The sequence below is a fragment of the Bos grunniens genome, chromosome 17, assembly GCF_055505025.1.
Source record: "Bos grunniens cultivar Pamir isolate PY7600 chromosome 17, Bosgru_T2T1.0, whole genome shotgun sequence".
Lineage (NCBI taxonomy): Eukaryota > Metazoa > Chordata > Mammalia > Artiodactyla > Bovidae > Bos > Bos grunniens.
In genome coordinates, this window is record NC_141181.1 from 26,823,087 (window position 1) to 26,845,149 (window position 22,063).

A 22,063-nucleotide genomic window follows, 5' to 3' on the forward strand; every position below is an offset into this window, starting at 1 on the left:
AAATCAACTGAAATCTCAATCCATCACAAAACATCAATAAAGAAAATGAAGACATAATTGAAAATAGAAAATGTGTAGAATGCCACTCAATATAATAGTACATGAAGAAATACTGTGAAAAATTACCTACTGGGATCATTGAGCAATCAATTATCATAAGAATATATGTAATATATCAAAAGAATATATGTAATATATAGGGAATATAACTAGAAATAAAAATATTCCTAAAAGCTCAACATACATAAAAATATAGTTTTGAACAATGTTATTAGAAGTTTTTAATTGTCATGTGTAGTGCACTGTCGGAGAAGGCAATGGCACACCACTCCAGTACTCTTGCCTGGAAAATTCCATGGACAGAGGAGCCTGGTAGGCTGCAGTCCATGGGGTCGCGAAGAGTCGGACACGACTGAGCAACTTCCCTTTCACTTTTCACTTTCATGCATTGGAGAAGGAACTGGCAACCCACGCCAGTGTTCTTGCCTGGAGAATCCCAGGGACGGGGGAGCCTGGTGGGCTGCTGTCCATGGGGTCGCATACAGTCGGACACGACTGAAGCGTCTTAGCAGCAGTAGCAGCATAGTACACTGTGCCAATCTAGAGACCTGAAAGTCTTCAATACATGTGATATATCCATAAAAATTAAACATGGACAAGTCCATAGGTCAATTCTCAATGAATCAAAATCTGTACAATACAGATAAAATCTCAGGAACTTAGGGTTAGCCCAATCTCTGGGATAGGAAAGAATGACTGGACATTGTGTTCAAGAATGTGTCCAGTGATTTTTCAACTGTAACTATTTAATTAAAGAATTCCTGACACTCAGGCTCAATGAAACTTCCTGGTAGTTGAGCACACTGACGTGCTGGAATTGTGACACACCTGGGATAGGGCATGCAAACAGTGTACCCCACTTCCCTAAACCTATGTGTCTCTTCATTTGGCTATTACCAACACATATCCTTCATGATAAAACTGTAATCATAAATGTTGTTTTCCCCTGAGCCCTGTTGAGTCATTTTAGCAAATTCTTTTTGCTTGAGGGGACTGCAGAAATCTCCAAATTTCTAGCCAATTGGTTGGAATTGTGGGTCACCACTAAGACATGTGGAAGGTGTCTGAATTGGAGGCAGACAAGTGAAAGACTGTGTTCTTAACTTGTAGGATCTGTTCTTTTTTTAGTTATACTTTTAATTAAATTTAACTCTAGGGTACCCAGTTGGGGTCAGAAAACAAATGTCAGAATAGTTCTAGCAATGTTTATGAAAAGGAATTTATACTATTAAGCAAAATATTTCAGATAATAAATTTTAACAATCCACATCACATCTTTCTTTATTGATAAGGAAATACTTGGGTGCAATCTCAAAAATAACAGAATGACCTCTATTCATTTCCAAGGCTAACCATTCAATATCACAGTAAACCAAGTCTATGGCCCAAACAGTAATGCTGAAGAAGCTGATATTGAATGATTCTATGAAGACCTAAAGACCTTCTAGAACTAACACACAAAAAAGATGTACTTTCATCATAGGGGACTGGAATGCAAAAGTAGAAGGTGAAGAGATACCTGGAGTAACAGGCAAAGTTGGCCTTGGAAGACAAAATGAAGCAGGGAAAAGGCTAACAGAGTTTTGCCAATAGAATGTATTGGTCATAGCCAACACTGTTTTCTAACAACACAAGAGAAGACTTTATATATGGATCTCACCAGATGGTCAATACTGAAATCAGATTGACTATATTCTTTGCAGCCAAAGATGTAGAAGCTCTATAGAGTCAGCAAAAACAAGACCGGGAACTGACTGTGGCTCAGGCCATGAACTCCTTATTGCCAAATTCAGACTTAAATTGAAGAAAGTAGGGAAAACCACTAGATCATTCAGATATGACCTAAATCAAATCCCTTACCATTATACAGTGGAAGTGACAAATAGATAGAAGGAATTAGATCTGATAGACAGAGTGCCTGAAGAACTATGGAGAGATTTGTGACATTGTACAGGAGGCAGTGATCAAACACACAAGGGAAAAAAATGCAAAAAGGCAAAATGGCTGTCTGAGGAGGCCTTACAAGTAGCTGAGAAAAGAAGAGAACCTAAAGGCAAAGGAGAAAAGGAAAGATATACCCATTTGAATGCAGACTTCCAAAGAATAGCAAGGAGAGATAAGAAAGCCTTCCTCAGTGCTCAGTGCAAAGAAATAGAGAAAAACAATAAAATGGGAAAGACTAGAGATCTCTTCAAGAAAATTAGAGATACCAAGGGAAAATTTCATGCAACGATGGGCACAAGAAAGGACAGAAATGGTATGGACCCAATGAAAGCAGAAGATGTTAAGAACATGTGGCAAGAATACACAGAAGAACTATATAAAAAAGATCTTCATGGCCCAGAAAACCATGATGATGTGATCACTCATCTAGAGCCAGACATCCTGGAATGTGAAGTCAAGTGGGTCTTAGGAAGCATCACTATGAACAAAGCTAGTGGAGGTGATGGAATTCCAGTTGAGCTATTTCAAATCCTAAAAGATGATGCTGTGAAAGTGCTGCAGTCAATATGCCAGCAAATTTGGAAAACTCAGCAGTGGTCACAGGACTGGAAAAGGTGAGTTTTCATTCCAATCCCAAAGAAGGCAATTCCAAAAAATGTTCAAACTACTGCACAATTGCAGTCACCTCACATGCTAGCAAAGTAATGCTCAAAATTCTCCAAGCCAGGTTTCAATAGTACATGAACCGTGAACTTCCAGATGTTCAAGCTGGATTTAGAAAAGGCAGACGAAACAGAGATCAAATTGCCAGCATCCTTTGCATCATTTAAAAAGTAAGAAAATTCCGGAAAAATATCTACTTCTGCTTTATTGACTATGCCAAAGCCTTTGACTGTGTGGATCACAATAAACTGTGGAAAATTCTGAAAGAGATGGGAATACCAGACCATCTGACCTGCTTCTTGAGAAATCTGTATGCAGGTCAGGAAGCAACAGTTAGAACTGGACATGAGACAACAGACTGGTTCCAAATTGGGAAAGGAGTACATCAAGACTGTACATTGTCACCCTGCTTATTTAACGTGTATGCAGAGTACATCATGCTAAATACTGGACTGGATGAAGCCCAATTTGGAATCAAGATTGCCTGGAGAATTATCAATAACCTCAGATATGCAGACAATACCACCCTTATGGCAGAAAGTGAAGAAAACTAAAGAGCCTCTTGATGAAAGTGAAAGAGGAGACTGAAAAAACTGGCTTAAAACAACATTCAAAAAACTAAGATCGTGGCATCCGGTCCTATCATTCTATGGCAAATAGTTGGAGAAACAATGGAAACAGTGTCAGACTTTATTTTTTTGGGCTCCCAACTCACTGCTGATGGTGACTGCAGCCATGAAGTTAAAAGACCCTTGCTCCTTGGAAGAAAAGCTATGACCAACCTAGACAGTATATTAAAAAGCAGAGACATTACTTTGCCAAAAAGTCCATCTAGTCAAAGCTTTGGTTTTCCACTAGTCATATATGGATGTGAGAGTTGGACTATAAAGAAAGCTGAGCACCGAAAAATTTATGCTTTTGAACTGTGGTGTTGGAGAAAACTACTGATAGTCCCTTGGACTTCAAGGAGATCCAACCAGTCCATCGTAAAGGAAATCAGTCCTGAATATTCATTGGAAGGAATGATGCTAAAGCTGAAACTCCAGTACTTTGTCTACCTGATGCAAAGAACTGACTCATTGGAAAAGACCCTTATGCTGGGTACAGCTGAAGGCAGGAGGAGAAGAAGCAGACAGAGGATGAGATGGTTGGATGACATCATCAACTCAATGGACACAAGCTTGAGCAAGCTCCTGGAGTTGGTGATGAACAGGGAAGTTTGGCGTGCTACAGTCCATGGGGTTGCAAAAAGTCGGACATGATTGAGCCGCTGAACTGATTTGAACTGACTGAAGGAAATCGTCATCTAAAAAGTTAAGTGACTTGCCTTAAATCAACGTCTCAGTAAGTAGGAACTTGCATTGACATTAACTTCTAAGTTCAAGTTCGGTATTTTTCTGCTACACTCTGCTAATAACATAAAGTATGAACTATAAATTATAAAATATATTAATAAATGAAAGTGAAACATTTAACTATTTTAACTTAACAATGACATTTTAAGACTTTGAATTATTGAACTAACATTGGCTATGGTGAGGTTCACATAATACAAGCATATGATATGCACATGTTAGGAGATAACTGATCAAAGCATTGTTATCAAATTTTTCTCATGCTTTTAGCTTAGTTTATAATTTATTAATCTAAGCAGTCATCCTTGGGGTAAAGTAAAAGCAAAATTACAGTAATATTCTATTTATCTATAGGGTAGAAATGTGAACTAAATATTCATTTTTGAGTTTCTGTTTTTAAGTTAGGACAAGAATAAAATGAGTTGATCTGAGAAATGAAGCATCAAATATTTTCTTCACAACTGAAGAAATTATGAAGAAGGACAGTAGTAACTGAGGACTACACCATATTGAGATGAGGATAAAACAATTACAAATGATCTTGATTTCAGTAGAATACTGATAAGCAGCCGAAATGTATATTCTAATTTTTATTTTTAAGCTTAACATCTGTATGCTTTTTAAACACCAGCAGTGATATGCTTAAGCACTAAACAATAGTCTGTTCTCTGCTTCTTTTATTATAAGAGAAAGCAAATAAAAGAAAAATAAAAGAGCTAGTATTAAACTTACTTGCAAAAATAAAGCTTTTGATTTGTCAATAAAATTATTATTTAATATCCCAATGTCAGAATAAAAATAAAATGGAGAGTGAGAAGGGAAAAATGTGTATGTTGATCATAATTAAAAAACAGTAAAAAAGTCCAAATGAATTATGGTCACTGTTGTAATGGGACATAACATTCAATCTGTAATGGAGCACATAGATAATAGCACAGTGCACTTAAATAAAAGCTTTTTGCTCAAAATTGAATATGACATAATTGCACTTTCAGTAAAAAAAAAAAAAAAAAAAAAAAAGGCTGACCTTGATTCCTGGATGTGTTTATCTGAAATATGGGTGGTAATTCAGTAAAAGAAAGATGACTTACATCTTTAAAGGAAATATATACATATATATCTATATATGTGTGTGTGTATATATATATATATATATATATATATATATATAACATGAAAACAGTTCATGGAAAATAAATGTCTAGATTGAATAAATTTAGTCCATATCATATTTTGTTGTGCTCTTCATCAATTATCAGAGTCTAATTTGTGAGTAAAATTGTTATTGAAAGCCTTAGGTATATTTTAGTTAGGATTTTCAGAGTGTCTGTGGTTTCCTATTACATTCTAAGTTTTTATCAGTTCACTGCAATACAATCAATCTCTGATGAACTGAGCCTTTTGAGTAAGATAATCAGCAGTTCATTATAAATCATAGTATCTGTAAATAATTGGAGATCTATATTAGCCCTAAAAGACTACTGATCATATTGCCCTCTTCTGAAACTGTACAATTGAAGTAAGAGATAAAATTGAGATAATTATAAAATCTCTGTACAACAAGACTCTACCAATAAGTGGAATCTTATAGAAATATATATGTGTGTTTTCATATTTATATATATATATATACATATACATTATATATATATATTTTTTTATTTTAAGGATTATTTACTCTGAGAATTAAAGTATAGCTTTATATGTCTTTGGGCTTCCCTGGTCTGGTAAAGAATCTGCCAGGAGACCCCAGTTGGATTTCTGGGTCAAGAAGATCCTCTTGACCCAGATTTCCCTTGAGAAGGGATAGGCTATCCACTCCAGTATTCTTGGGCTTCCCTGGTGGCTCAGCTGGTCAAGAATCTGCCTGCAATGCCAGAGACCTGGGCTCCGTCCCTGGGTTGGGAAGATCCCCTGGAGAAGGGAAAGGCTACCCACTCCAGTATTCTGGTCTGGAGAATTCCATGGACTGTATAGTCCTATGGGGTCGCAAAGAGTCAGACACGACTGAACGACTTTCACTTCACTTATATGTCTTCAGGAAATATGAAACTTAAAATTAAAACCTACAATATGTAATTAGAAAGTTTAAATTTCCATACTGTTTTAAAAGTAAATATTAAAATAGGTAATACCAGTATTTTCTCTGTTTTCTAATTCTAAAGTAGGTAGGTTTAATTGCTAAGTCATGTGTCCAACTCTTGAAACCTCATGTACTGTTTTCCACCAGGCTTCATTGACCATGGGATTTCCCAAGCAAGCACAGTGGGATTTAGCATTTCCCAAGTGTTTTTCCATTTCCTCCTCCGGGGGATCTTCCTGACCCAGGGATCCAACCTGGGTCTGCATTCATTTATTAATTCACTTAACATATTTAGGAACCTGACATATCTCCCAGGCTCTTTGTTATAAAAGCTAGGGCTAGAGACAGAGAGATTTAGTTCAGCACCTAATGAGAAATGCAGAGGGAAAAAATCAAGAATTATAGCACAATATATTAGTCTTGGGATTTCCCTAGTTGCTCAATGGTAAAGAATCCACTTGCCAATTCAGGAGACATGGGTTCGATCCCTGGGTCAGGAAGATCACCTGGAGAAGGAAATGGCAACCCATTCCAGTATTCTTGCCTGAAAAATCCCATGGACAGAGGGACCTGGTGGGCTACAGTCTATGGAGTTGCAAAAGAGTCAGGCACAACTTAGTGAGTAAACAATAGCTTCATGTTAGTACTAAAATTATATATAACCATAGAATGCTACAGAGGCCTGATGCAAGGTACACCTTCATTTTGAAGAATTCAGAACTCAAACTAATAGAACAAGTATTTATTAGGCCAAGCAGGAGGAAAGTGGTTTCCAGACTTGCAAAGGCAAGAAAACATGAAATAATATGAAGTAATGATTAAAGTAATTGATGTTAAGTATCCAGACAAGGTAAATTAAACAAGAGTATTGGAGACTTAAGGCATAGCTCAAAGTTTTGGGTGTCATACTAACATTCAACATACAATAAATAGCTATTAAATGAGTTTGAAGAGAATAAGACACACATGATTAATTATTATTAAAAGTGTCCTTTGAGCAGAGTCTGGATGATGAATTTAAGAGGGCAATGAAAAATTCTACAGAGAGAGTGATGAGGATGAAAAAGAGAGAAAAGGGGGAAACTTTAAGAAGGTACGTTATTTAGCTATGTGAGAAAGTGAACTGATGCTGTAAAGTGGACAGTGGAAATTAATGAAATAGAAAATATATACCACAGAATGTATAAAATGATAAAAATTTAATTTTTAAGGCACAATTAAGATTGATAAAAGAATTAGAAAATTTAGTAAAGTAAGAAAAGAGAGTGAACATAAACCAGCATTACAGGTAAAAAGGAGATCATTGTACAGATGCGTTATACAGTAAAAAAAAAAAAAAAAAAAAAAACACCTCATAGTGCAATATTTCTCCTGATATAATTGGACATAATTGTCAAATATTGGAAAAAATAATCTATCACATTGACAAAAGAAAATGTAGGAAATGTGAAATATCCTATAACTGGCAAGGAAGTTTAAAGTTAAAAACCACTCTTCCCACAAAGAAAAATAATGAAGTTCAAATGATATCACTGAAGCTAATAACTTCCCCTAAATTGTTAGGGGAAAAAAAACAACAGCAGCAGACTTATATGATCATCCAGAAAAAAATAGATAAATAGAAATATTTCTTAAAATGTTTTAGGAGGAAATTGTAAGTACCAAATGTGAGAAACAGCACAGAATAACATTTAAGACCATCAACATCAATGAAAAATCCTTAATAATATAGTAGCAAAAGAATCTCTAGCTGTATAAATATATAATGCATTCTCACAAACTTAAGTTTATGATAGGAATGTGTGTTATTTACTAAAATATAATCAACAAATTAGAAGAAAAATTATCATAATGATCAAAGTATGAAGAAGGTATTTTATTATATTCAACATATGTTTGATAAAGGAGAATTACAGAAAAACTTACACTAAGCAACATATTAATGCGAAATATTTGTGAAAGTTTTGCCTCTGGACTAGGATGGGCACTGTTAACCCTTCTATTCAACTTTGCCCTGAAAACTGTAACTAGAGCAACAAGGCAAGAAATATATGATATGTCTATGTGAGAAATAAGTGAGAAATTGCAGGTCCAAATAAATGAAGTTATTAGGTTGAGCCATATAAAATATTTCTCAAATAGATCATAATGTATTTAATATAAGCAGTTTGATTTTAATATTTGATATTGCAAAAATGTCAGATCTGTCCAAACTTATATCTTGATTGAGTAGAACTCCAGTGTTGTTTTCATAGAAATTGACAAGTCAATTTATATAATTTTTTGCAACTAGAAATAGACAGGACAATAAAGAGAAGTGTGAAGCAGAAGGATATTGATGTACTTATGTTATTGGATGTCAAAACATATTTTAAGATACTATAATGAAGTACTATGACAGCGACATGAACATGAGCAACTAAATCAATAAGGAGTCCAAAAATAAAACAGTCCGCATATGGAATCCTGTTTTATAACAGTGATAGCATTGCACAGAAATACAGAAAAATGGGTGCTTTCAATAATGGTCCTGAGTTGTTTGAGTTTCAACACGGAGAAAGAAAAGAGAAAGTAAAACCCTGCCTTGCATAGTATAATAAACAGAAACCAATTTCTGGTAGCCCAGAGATGTGAATCTGTAAATTAAAATAATAAAACTTCTAGCAGATAACTCATGAATATATTTTAATGAACCTTGGTAGAGGAAAATATTTTTTTAATGAAATAGAAAAGGAAGCTTTAAACAAAACCTAATTGACCTACATTAAAATGAAGACTTTTTGATCATTTATAAATGTGAAAATGAAAATGTAAGCACAGTGGTTCAAAGTATGAGAGCCTGACAAGTCAGCTCAGTTCAATCGCTCAGGTGAGTTTGACTCTTTGTGACCCTATGGACTGCAGCATACCAGGCTTCCCTGTCCATCACCAACTCCCGAAGTTTACTCAAATGTCCATTGAGTTGGTGATGCCATCCAACCATCTCATCCTCTGTCGTCCCCTTCTCCTCCGGCCTTCAGTCTTTCCCATCATCAGTGTCTTTTCCGATGAGTCAGTTCTCCACATCTGGTGGCCAAAGTATTGGACTTTCAGCTGCGGCATCCAATGAATATTCAGGACTGATTACCTTAAGGAAAACAAGGGACATGATTAAGATGTGGATTTAATCAGCTGCTTTTAAAGAGGAACTAACAAACCTCTGGGGCTTCCCTGGTGGCTCAGATAGTAAAGGATCTGCCTGCAATGCAGGAGAATGGGGTTCAATGGCTGGGTTGGGAAGATACCCTGGAGAAGGGAATGGCTACCCACTCCAGTATTCTTGCCTGGAGAATCCCATGGACAGAGGTTACAGTCTATGGTTTTCTCAACGTGTGGGACAAAACTGAATGAGTGAAAGCTGCCAAGCAGGGCCACATAGAGTAATGAATCCAAGCTAGCAACTTTCCTGTTCTTTTTTTAAACCAACCTCTAGCCAGGGCTTCAAGGCTGAATCAAGACAGCATAATTTAAAAAACAACTATATTGCACATATAAATTATAAAGACAATATTTAGTGAAAAAAAAACAAAAGAAACATTCTTTTTTTCTTTTTCTTTTATTTTTATTTTTTAAAAATAAATTTGTTTATTTTAATTGAAGGTTAACTACTTTACAATATTGGTTTTGACCAGAGGAATGGTATGGGGAGGGAGGTGGGAGGGGGATTCGGGATGGGGAACACGTGTAGAAACATTCTTTACAATTTCATTTATATAAAGATAAATTTTTCAAAGCAATGACAATATAACCATTCAGCAGTCAACATAATCATTTCCATGGAGGACTAGGGAAGAGACTTTGATTGGGAAAAAGTATGGGTTGAAGATTTGGGAATCCAGTTTAAGATTCTTCTTCATGATATGGTGATTTGCTTTTTCACAGTTTATTTGCTATTTCACAATCTCACAAATTCATTTAGCTGTGTGTACATTTACACATTTTTAACAGAAATTTTCAACAGAAAATTTATAGATATGTATATATAAAAGCAATCTAATATACATTGTTTTACACAGACATTCATTTATAAATCTAGAGTGTTAAAAGTCTGAATTTAACTCAACTAAAAATAAATTTTGCCATCAAATTAAGGAAAATAGAATATGTTCATTTTATGAGCAGTCATTTTTTTTCCCCAAGAAAGCTGTTAATTTATTATCTCCCAAAAGATAGGATTTATTACGAGTAATTAGGAAGAAAGCATAACAAAAAGGGGCAATCCGCAAGAGAGTTTATTTTTCCCATCAGTCTTGTATTGGATAAAAAGCATTAAAAGTTTCTTGTAAAATGGCCATGGTAATTATTAAAGAAACTAGTACTAGAAGAGAAAATTTGCTAGAAACTAGAAATGGAGAGCAAGTGTAAAATAATTTAACTGAATAAGTCATAATGCTAAAAAAAAATGTCCATGACTCATAAATACTCAGTGGCAATGATAAGCATCACTTTGTCTAACCACTGTGTTAACAACTAGCATTAATCTAATTTCATCCTTAAGGTGACTCAGCAAAATTAAAAAAAAAAATTTTGTTTCAAGTTCTTAGGATCTAATATACAACATAGTGATTATAGTTAATAATATTCTATTATTGTAAACTTAAAATTTGCCAAGAAAATAATTCTTCAGCATTCTGTCCAAAAGAGGGGAGGGGCAGCAAATATGTGAGATGAAGGATGTATTACTTTGATTGTGGTAATCATTGCACAACCTGTATATATATCAAGTGTCACTTTCTACACTTTAAGTAAATTACAAATTTTTGTCAACTATACATAAATAATGGAGAAGGCAATGGCACCCCACTCCAGTACTCTTGCCTGGAAAATCCCATGGATGGAGTAGCCTGGTAGGCTGCAGTCCATTGGGTCACTAAGAGTTGGACACGACTGAGCGACTTCACTTTTCACTTTTATGCATTGGAGAAGGAAATGGCAACCCTCTCCAGTTTCTTGCCTGGAGAATCCCAGGGACAGTGGAGCCTGATGGGCTGCCGTCTATGGGGTCGCACAGAGTCTGACACGACTGAAGCGACTTAGCAGCAGCAGCAGCATACATAAATAAACCAGAAAAATAGATTCTCTGCACAGAACATTGCAAGCATATCTCATTTTATTGTGCTTTGCTGTACTGTGCTTCATAGATACTGTTTATTTTTTTTTACCAATTGGATGTTTATGACAATCCTGCATCAAAGAAGTTTATCAGCTCTGCTTTTCCAACAGCATTCACTCCTTTCACGTCTCTCTCATATTTTGTTAATTCTTGCAATAATGCAGTCTTTTTATTGTTGTTTGTTGCAATGATCTGTCATCAGTGATGTTTGATATTACTGTTACAAAAATATTATGACTTGATGAAGGCTCAGATGGTTGCTAGCATTTTTTAGCAATAAAGAATTTTAAGTTAAATCATAATATGTACATTTTTTAGACATAATATTATTATACATTTAATAGACTACACTATAGCATAGACAACTTTTATATGCATTGAGCAGCCAACAAATTCATGTGACTATCTTACTGCAGTATTCACTTTGTTGTGGTCATCTGGAACAAAATCTGAAATATCTTTCAGTATGACCATAAAAGGTAATTCTGTAGAATACAGACAACTCTGTCTTATGAGGCTTGTGCAGCACTTCTCAAATAACATCCATTTAAGAAAACATTTATATCCTGTTTGATCGGAACAGTTTAGCCGATGTCTTTTGTCCACCGTTACCATGAATAGCAATCCTTTATACTCAAAATTGTCCCTGTGTGGACTACAATTAAATGACTACTCAAAACCAGCTAATGATATCTACTGGCCTCTTTGTGCATCAAATTAAGTCACTTTTTACTTTTGAAGAGGCTTTCAGTTCAGTTCAGTTCACTCACGCAGTCGTGTCCGACTCTTTGCGACCCCATGAATCACAGCACGCCAGGCCTCCCTGGCCATCACCAGCTCCACGAGTTCACCCAAACTCATGTCCATCGAGTCGGTAATGCCATCCAGCCATCTCATCCTTTGTCATTCCCTTCTCCTCCTGCCCCCAATCCCTCCCAGCATCAGAGTCTTTTCCAATGAGTCAACTCTTAGCATGAGGTGGCCAAAGTACTGGAATTTCAGCTTTAGCATCATTCCTTCCAAAGAAATCCCAGGGCAGATGTCCTTCAGAATGGACTGGTTGGATCTCCTTGCAGTCCAAGGGACTCTCAAGAGTCTTCTCCAACACCACAGTTCAAAAGCATCAGTTCTTCGGTGCTCAACTTTCTTCACAGTCCAACTCTCACATCCATATGTGACCACTGGAAAAACCATAGCCTTGACTAGATGAACCTTTGTTGGCAAAGTAATGTCTCTGCTCTTCAATATGCTATCTAGGTTGGTCATAACTTTCCTTCCAAGGAGTAAGCGTCTTTGAATTTCATGGCTGCAGTCACCATCTGTAGTGATTTGGGAGCCCCACAAAATAAAATCTGACACTTTCCACTGTTTCCCCATCTATTTCCCATGAAGTGATGGGACTAGATGCCATGATCTTTGTTTTCTGAATGTTGAGTTTTAAGCCAACTTTTTCTCTCTCCTCTTTCACCTTCATCAAGAGGCTTTTTAGTTCCTCTTCACTTTCTGCCATAAGGGTGGTGTCATCTGCATATCTGAGGTTATTGATATTTCTCCCGGCAATCTTGAGTCCAGCTTGTGCTTCTTCCAGTCCAGCGTTTCTCATGATGTACTCTGCATATAAGCAAATAAGCAGGGTGACAATATACAGCCTTGACATACTCCTTTTCGTATTTGGAACCAGCCTTTTGTTCCATGTCCAGTTCTAACTGTTGCTTCCTGACCTGCATACAGATTTCTCAAGAGGCAGGTCAGGTGGTCTGGTATTCCCATCTCTTTCAGAATTTTCCACAGTTGATTGTGATCCACACAGTCAAAGGCTTTGGCATAGTCAATAAAGCAGAAATAGATGTTTTTCTGGAACTCTCTTGCTTTTTCGATGATCCAGTGGATGTTGGCAATTTGGTCTCTGGTTCCTCTGCCTTTTCTAAAACCAGCTTGAACATCTGGAAGTTCAAGGTTCACGTATTGCTGAAGCCTGGCTTGGAGAATTTTGAGCATTACTTTACTCACGTGTGAGGTGAGTGCAATTGTGCAGTAGTTTGAGCATTCTTAGCATTGTCTTAACCGTTAATTTAAACTGAGTAACAAACCATATGAATTTAGCTGATTGGAACACTTCTGACTTTATAACCTATTCATATTACCAAAACTTAAAAGCTTCGTCCATGTCATCTGATGTACTAAATATAATGGTGGTGATATTAAATTTATTTTCTACTCACTGAGTTTTCAGAGTTCATGCACAGTTAATAACTTATAATTTTAGGCCTGAAATTCCATAAAATTATTTACAATTTGGTATTATTCAGCAACAGTATACAGATACATTTGATAAACTTTAGAACTCTTGAAATAAAAGATCCATTCTTCTGAAATAATGATTCTGGAGGAGTCACTATTTCTATATATTCTGACTTTTTACTTTTAGTTTTGTAAAGTAACATGCATGTAACAATAAATTATCCAAAGAGGTACATGGCTGGATTAAAGCAAGTCTGTAAATTTGTAATTTGCCAAATGGCTCGGAACAAGTATTAGTTTTAATTTCTAATGTAGATATTATAATTTGTAAAGACATCTTAGAGCATAATGTAAAAAGTAATTATTTTCTCATTTACAGAAAGATCATAAAATATTTTAATGTATGTATGATTGAATATCTAATTATAGCTTTGTATTAGAGAGATAAGCTTCCTCTTTTGCAGGTTTATATTTTAGCTGTAATTCTTCAGTAGTTTAAATATTTATTAGTTTTAATATAATAAAATTATACTGAAGTATTACAAATTTTAATCTTAATATTTGTCTATAGAACATATAAAAAAGAAACCTTGTGCTTGAGATATAGTTGAGGAAAAGACAAAATAAATATTTTAAAACTAATGAAAAAATATGATTCAATTTTTAAATCAACTTCAGATTGTGACATTATAACAAGAATTGGTAACCTTAAATATAAATCAATAAAAGTTAACCAATCTGATGAACAGTGAGGACAAAAAAAGGTTGAAGAAAAAAGTGAAGGGCCTAATAGGCCCATGACAACACATCAAATATTCTAACATACTTGCAAATGGAATCCCAAAAAGTGAGGACTGCAGACTAAACTAAAAAAAATGCCATTTGGTCACATTTTTTTGTTTTGTAATTTAATATGCTTCATTCTGATGTCCTTAAATAAAAACTTTGGCTATATATAGATATTTAAGAATAGGCTTTGCGTTTCATAAACAGCAAATTATTGCAGTAACCTATAACCTCAGATATGCAGATGACACCACCCTTATGGCAGAAAGTGAAGAGAAACTAAAAAGCCTCTTGATGAAAGTGAAAGAGGAGAGTGAAAAAGTTGGCTTAAAGCTCAACATTCAGCAAACGAAGAACATGGCTTCTGGTCCCATCACTTCATGGGAAATAGATGGAAAAACAGTGTCAGACTTTATTTTGTGGGGCTCCAAAATCACTGCAGATGGTGACTGCAGCCATGAAATTAAACGACGCTTACTCCCTGGAAAGAAAGTTATGACCAAACTAGATAGCATATTAAAAAGCAGAGACATTACTGTGCCAACAAAGGAACATCTAGTCAAGGCTACGGTTTTTCCAGTGGTCACATATGGATGTGAGAGTTGGACTGTGAAGAAAGCTGAGCACCGAAGAATTGATGCTTTTGAACTGTGGTGTTGGAGAAGACTCTTGAGAATCCCTTGGACTGCAAGGAGAACCAACCAGTCCATTCTGAAGGACATCAGCCCTGGGATTTCTTTGGAAGGAATGAAGCTAAAGCTGAAACTCCAGTACTTTGGCCACCTCATGCGAAAAGTTGACTCATTGGAAAAGACCCTGATGCTGGGAGGGATTAGGGGCAGGAGGAGAAGGGAATGACAGAGGATGAGATGGCTGGATGGAATCACGGACTCAATGGACATGAGTTTGGGCAGACTCCCGGAGTTGATGATGGACAGGGAGGCCTGGCGTGCTCAGATTCATGGGATTGCAAAGAGGTGGACAGGACTGAGCAACTGAACTGAACTGATTGCATTATGTTGTAACCAAAAATTGAGTTATACATTGTATGTATTTTTTTTAGGAAAATTCAGAGTTCTGTGATTCAAATGTAACATTCCTGCAAATTTCTCAAGTAAATATAAGCAGTCATTTGTGAGGAGGTAAATATAATATACAGCATAGAACCCAGAGAACCAAGATGATTCTCTTGAGCCAGGGTTTTCAAAGTCCTAGTCTCTAATATGCATAACAGTAGATTCAGAGCTTTAATTTATGTATCTAATTTTATTTTATTTTACTTTATTTATTGATCCCCTACTGCATGCCAGGCACTTAAACGAAGATTCTAAAACTCACAGAAAAGACTGGATTTCTGTTCATCTGAATTCTGGGCTTTAACCTAAATAGAAAATGCATTAATATTGTTTTTAGTGCAAAAGATAGCCTTTTATGGAAAGGCTTTAAGTTGAGCGAAACGCAGAATCATTTATATTTCAACATGGTATTGTCCCTCTTTTTTAAATTATAACCATTCTAATAGTAACAGAACTATCTCATTGTGGTTTTAGTTTTAATTTTCTTAACGATTAATGGTATCAAGCATCTATTCATATGCTTATTAGCAATCAGTAAATTTTCATAAAAGGCTACCAATTCTAACCATTTCTTTCTCGCCTCACTTTTTTTGGGATTCCATTTGCACATATGTTAGAATATTTGATATTTTATCACTGGCCTATTAGGATCTCTATTTTTTCTTTCAAGCTTTTTTGCCTCTCTGTTCATCAAATTGGCTAATTTTTATTGATTTATATTTGAGTTTACAAATTATTATTATACTGTCACAAATCTTAAGCTGATTTAAAAACGAGTCACATTCTTTAATTTGATAATTTCACTTTGGTTCTTTTAATGCCCAACAAGTCTTTACTTATTAATTTATTATTGTCATACTTTTATTTATTTATTTGGGCATTCTTTTCTTTTTCTTCAGACATATTTATAGTAAGTGAAATAATTCTCTGTAGAAACAGTAATTTCTATAAAAGGTTTTGATTTTGCTTAGTATGGATCACAATTCCCTATATTTTTTCTTATCTCTTAATATTTGAGTTGAAATTTGAGTATTTTGATAATATCCACTCTCAATTCTGATATCTCCCCCCTAAAAACTGTTTTTATTGGTTTCTTTTTCTTTCAGTTTATTGTGTCTTTTTAGTTCCTTTGTAAAATGATTTTTCCAGACTAAGTCTAACAATTCTATTTTCCTTGCACTGGACGTTGCTAATGTCTTTGCTTAGTTCAGTTCAGTCCCTCAGTCATGTCCAACTCTTTGCAACCCCATGGACTGCAGCACGCCAGGCCTCCCTGTCCATCACCAACTCCTGGAATTTACTCAAACTCATGTCCATTGAGTCGGTGATGCCATCCAACCATCTCATCCTCTGTCATCCCCTTCTTCTCCTGCCTTCAATCTTTCCCAACATCAGGGTCTTTTCCAATGAGTCAGCTCTTCACATCAGATGGCCAAAGTATTGGAGTTTCAGCTTCAGCATCATTCCTTCCAATGAATATTCAGTACTGATTTCTTTTAGGATGGACTGGTTGGATTTCCTTGCATTCCAAGGCACTCTCAAGAGTCTTCTCCAACACCAAAATTAAAAGGCATCAATTCTGTGGCACTCAGCTTTCTTTATAGTCCAACTCTCACATCCATACATGACTACGATAAAAACCACAGCTTTGACTAAATGGACGTTTGTTGACAAAGTAATGTCTCTGCTTTTTGATGTGCTGTCTTAAGTTGGTCATAACTTTTCTTCCAAGGAGCAAGCATCTTTTAATTTCATAATTATTTATTTAATTTTAAATAATGCTTGTTTTTATATTTAAGGCTAATTTTAATATGTTTTTTCCTTATTTCCATATAATGTAGTAGAGGTTGTAGGCAATCTAGGCAATAATCCTTCCAACTCTGGCAATATATCTATATTTGCATGGAGATCAAATTTAATGTTCAAACCACTCTTAAGTCATCACTGGATATATCTTCTTTCTGTGTTCTTTAGTGTCTTCTATGCATATGTGTACAGCCACAAAGTATACTAGGAATGCATCAGCAGGTTGAGTCCTCTCCCTTGTCTATTGCACAATTGCAAAAACCACAGCCAGAGATATTCTTTCTCTAACCATGACCACAATTTCAGGTAATAGAAAGAGCTTATATCCCTGTTGCCTCTGAAGAGTCACATACCCTGATTATGATATTGGGTATTGGCAGTACTCACTGCTCCAAATCAAATGAATTCCCTCTAAACAAAGCAGAAAAGCTGCCCATTTATTCTCACCCTGGACAAAAGTCTCCTTCTAACCAAGAATAAGCATGAGTGTTAGGGGAAAAAAAAAAAAAAAATGTATGCAGCTTCGGGCCAAGTGCCACAGATTCCCACAGTTCCTACTCACAGTTCAGTGATTTTTTTTAAGTATAAATGTTTCTTAATTTGGTTTATGCCTTTGGACAATGGAGAAGGCAATGGCACCCCACTCCAGTACTCTTGCCTGGAAAATCCCATGGACGGAGGAGCCTGGTAGGCTGCAGTCCATGGGGGTCGTGAAGAGTCAGACACAACTGAGCAACTTCACTTTCACTTTTCACTTTCATGCACTGGAGAAGGAAATGGTGACCCAATCCAGTGTTCTTGTCTGGAGAATCCCAGGGACAGGGGAGCCTGGTGGGCTGCCATCTGTGGGGTCGCACAGAGTCGGACACGACTGAAGCGACTTAGCAGCAGCAGCAGCCTTTGGCCAAATACCAGAACAAAACAGATGTTATTTCTTTTTTCTTTTTTTGTATACACATATTTATTTATTTGGTTTTTATTTTTTTTTATTTTTATTTTTTCTAATTTTATTTTATTTTTAAACTTTACATAATTGTATTAGTTTTGCCAAATATCAAAATGAATCCGCCACAGGTATACATGTGTTCCCCATCCCGAACCTTCCTCCCTCCTCCCTCCCCATACCATCCCTCTGGGCCGTCCCAGTGCACCAGCCCCAGGCATCTGTTTTTTCATATTTTTTCCCTAGTCTTATAGTTATTTGATGGGTAAAGAACTTGTCAAGACATCTCACATGGTCATAACTAAAAGTTCTACCTCCTTACAAAGACAAAAATAAGATGTGATATTATAATTAAGCTTTGGTTTGTAATCTTTTATTTTTTTTGGAATTTTATTTTTTTATTTTGTTTTTTTATTTTATTTTTTATTTATTTTATTTTATTTTTAAACTTTACATAATTGTATTAGTTTTGCCAAATATCAAAATGAATCCACCTTTTATTGCCATCTCACAGTATCCAGTTTAGTGGCTATAGGTTTATTTGTGTCAAAAGTTTAATCAGTCCATTCTAGTTAAATTTGCTATTATATTCAGTTTGAGAGCTGAGTTCTTTAATTAGTGGATAAACTATCAAGGCTGGTTACCATATTTGCTTCAGTTATGAAATTGGGTAGTTTTTGTCTCCTGGAATCTTCTTAATATAGTATTTCTCCTATCCTATTTTTTTCCTCCTACTTAGTATCCCACATTTCTTTCATTATTTAGCCAAACGCATATATAACCTACTGCTTATGCAGTGTTGCCAGGGTAGCTGAATGAATCACTAACTTGGAGCAATTCCTCACTATTATTTTCATACTTTTACCGGAAATAATTTCCTCCTAGGAGGATTTTTAAGCTACTTCCAGGAACCTAAATAATCTTATGTCTGCTAACCAAACATTTTATAATTTGTCTCATAAGGCTCAATTTGCCTATCTAGAAAATTACACATAATGTCCCTAGCCCATCATTTTAGTGGTATTATGCCTTAACTTTCATGATATATTCATTCGTATATTGTCTGCTACTTCACAGTTTTCAGGTTCCTCGTTGTCACACCTTTTATACTAAGCATGGTAAGGTAAACAATACCATGGTAACATATAAAAGAGTACCTTTCCTTTTAAAGGACTGATCATTTGATGTATTTATAAAGTAGTTAACAGGTTCTAGCATTGAATTGGAGAAGGAAATGGCAACCCACTCCAGTGTTCTTGCCTGGAGAATCCCAGGGGCGGCGGAGCCTTGTGGGCTGCTGTCTCTGGGGTCGCACAGAGTCAGACATGACTGAGCGACTTAGCAGCAACAGCAGCAGCATTGAATTAAAACCTGGTTACAGTACTACCATAGAAGAAGACAAGACCAAATTAATATTCAGCCTCATTTACTTTGAAATGTTTATATCCTATCTTGTAGGAAAGAGGGGTGAAAGATTAAGGCAGTAAATTAGACTGATCAAATACTATTTACAAAGATTTTACTGAGATGAAGGAGCTCAGTATTAGCCATATGTTCACTTTTCTTTTTGAGGCTCTAGGAAATTTGTTTCTAATTTAGTGGCATGGAGACTATAAATGGCATTTTCAAAATTTGCCATCCACTACACTACCCTGTTTTCACTGGGATATGTACGCTTTAATAAATTCCCTTACTCTCACAGAGTACTGGGATAGGCATGCAAATGATTACAATGTAATTTGTAATGTACAATGTAAATTGCACTCAGAGTTGGCAGCATTTTTCTTCCAACGGAAATGTCTATAAAAGTACCCCATAGGTTGCAGAGAGCATCTATTCCTCAGTTACTAACAAATACTTCAAAACACAAGCAGATAAACAAAAGGAGAATAATTTGAAGGTTATCAGTTATGGCATCAAGGCATGTCATAGCCCTTGTTCTTTGCTAAAAGATTGCTTTTCTTGTAAGATTTTCTAACCTATAACTATAGATGAGTACAAACCAGTAACATAACCTCAACTTGAGTCATTTCACTTTCAAATGAGAATTCAGTTCTGAAGAGATTGATAAAACACGGAGCAACCATGGAAAGTTAAATGCACAGTGACCGCTGCCAGTGTGATTAAGAATTTAGTCTTCTTTTTATAGTTATGAAGTTTTTTTTTTTTTTTTTCCCCTGTAAGTGGGTAGATGGAGCAATTTTATATGCCACAAACATCTTTCTTTTCCATCTAATGTTATAATATATAAATCTTGATAATATTATAATTTATACCTAGTGAAGATTTATTCTGAATTTCTCCTAAAAAATCCTTAATAATAAGAGTAGTGCTAACATTAATAGAAGTAGCAAGCATTTATAGAGTATCAATACAAACTTGGTACTATTTTAAGTATTTCACATATGTTTAAGCATTATGGAATCATTCTGAATTTTAAAAATGTAACTAATTAAAAGGGGAAATTTTAAGGGGACAAATTCTAAGGTTTAGGTTGTATATTACTATAATACTTTGTAGTATTAAATCATTGGTTTTAATATACAAATCTACTTTTTGTAATCTTTGAAACTGAATTCTGAAAGAATATTTGTTCTCCAATATATATTATTTTACCAACTACAGCTTTTTAAAAGTTTCATCACATAAATTGCAATTAACATAACACAGATAGCTGTTCTATGTTATATTTGATTCCAGGAGGGACACAAACAAAATGAGAAAAATTTTAATAAATGTATGTCTTTTTCACAAGAAAATGTTTTAATCAAATTGTATTTTTAAGAAGTTATGCAGAAATAGTCTGAAATAATGTGCTACTGAAGTGCAAAACAGACTATTTCTATTAAATCTGTAATGGGGTATTTATAAGTCACTCTGTCTCTTTAAGGCTTACAAATTCAGGAAACTCACAGAAACAATGAATTCCAAATGAGACTAAAAGAGTAGAAATAATTACCCAAGGAGAACTTTTTTGAAAGTAAAATGTGTAAGAATGGACAGGGAAAACAAAAACAGTTAACAACTTCATAAATGTTGTCACATATAATGGCACAGAAAAAGAAGTCTATCCTATCTCTATTACTGCGTCAGACTCAATGTCAACATGTTCCTATATACCATGAGAATTTCACAAGAAATTATTTCACATTAGTGAAAGGTATTACATATTAAATTGTCTTGTTATTTTAGTGCTTAAGGTGAGTGGAGCACTAAATGGTCAGTTATGAAAGATGATGAAAAATTTGGAGAAAATCCTTCATTTCATGTAGTCTACATTTAAAACATGTCAGAGAAAATATCCCATGAACTGTACTATTTTTTGGATGGTATCATCAGTAAATGACTTAACACTTGGGAGTAAAGAAAACATCAAATTTCCCAAGTCACTGAAGTATTATAACCATTTAAGAGAACCACTTAATCACAAGAATGTATAATTGCAGTGAAGTCTGATTGAATGAGAGGAGAGGCTTGTTCTGAATAACATATTAGAAGGTAACATGCTATTTAAAACTCCCATTTCATCAGATGTTTGCATAATTCTCATCTGTTGTTCTTTAAAGGTGAAAAACTATTTTTAAACTTAGATTTTCCTAAGCAGGAAAATGTTTGCTGCCCTTTAAAATATATGTCTCACAGACTGCTAAGTCACTGCTAAGTTACTTCAGTTGTGTCAGACTCTGCGACCCCATAGACGGCAGCCCACCAGGCTCCTCTGTCCCTGGGATTCTCCAGGCAAGAACACAGGAGTGGGTTGCCATTTCGTTCTCCAATGCATGAAAGTGAAAAGTGAAAGTGAAGTTGCTCAGTTGTGTCTGACTCTTAGCAACCGCATGGACGGCAGCCTACCAGGCTCCTCCGTCCATGGGATTTTCCAGGCAAGAGTACTGGAGTGGGGTGCCATTGCCTCACAGACTACATCAATCTAAAGTACTTTTGTACAATTAAGGA

General features: G+C 35.3%; 1 long non-coding RNA gene across 3 annotated transcripts in view; it reads left to right on the forward strand.

Moving 5' to 3' along the window:
• Window positions 1-22,063, forward strand: part of LOC147355129 (uncharacterized) — a 518,407-nt gene that overhangs the window by 391,715 nt on the left and 104,629 nt on the right. The gene's annotated exons all lie outside the window — the stretch shown is intronic.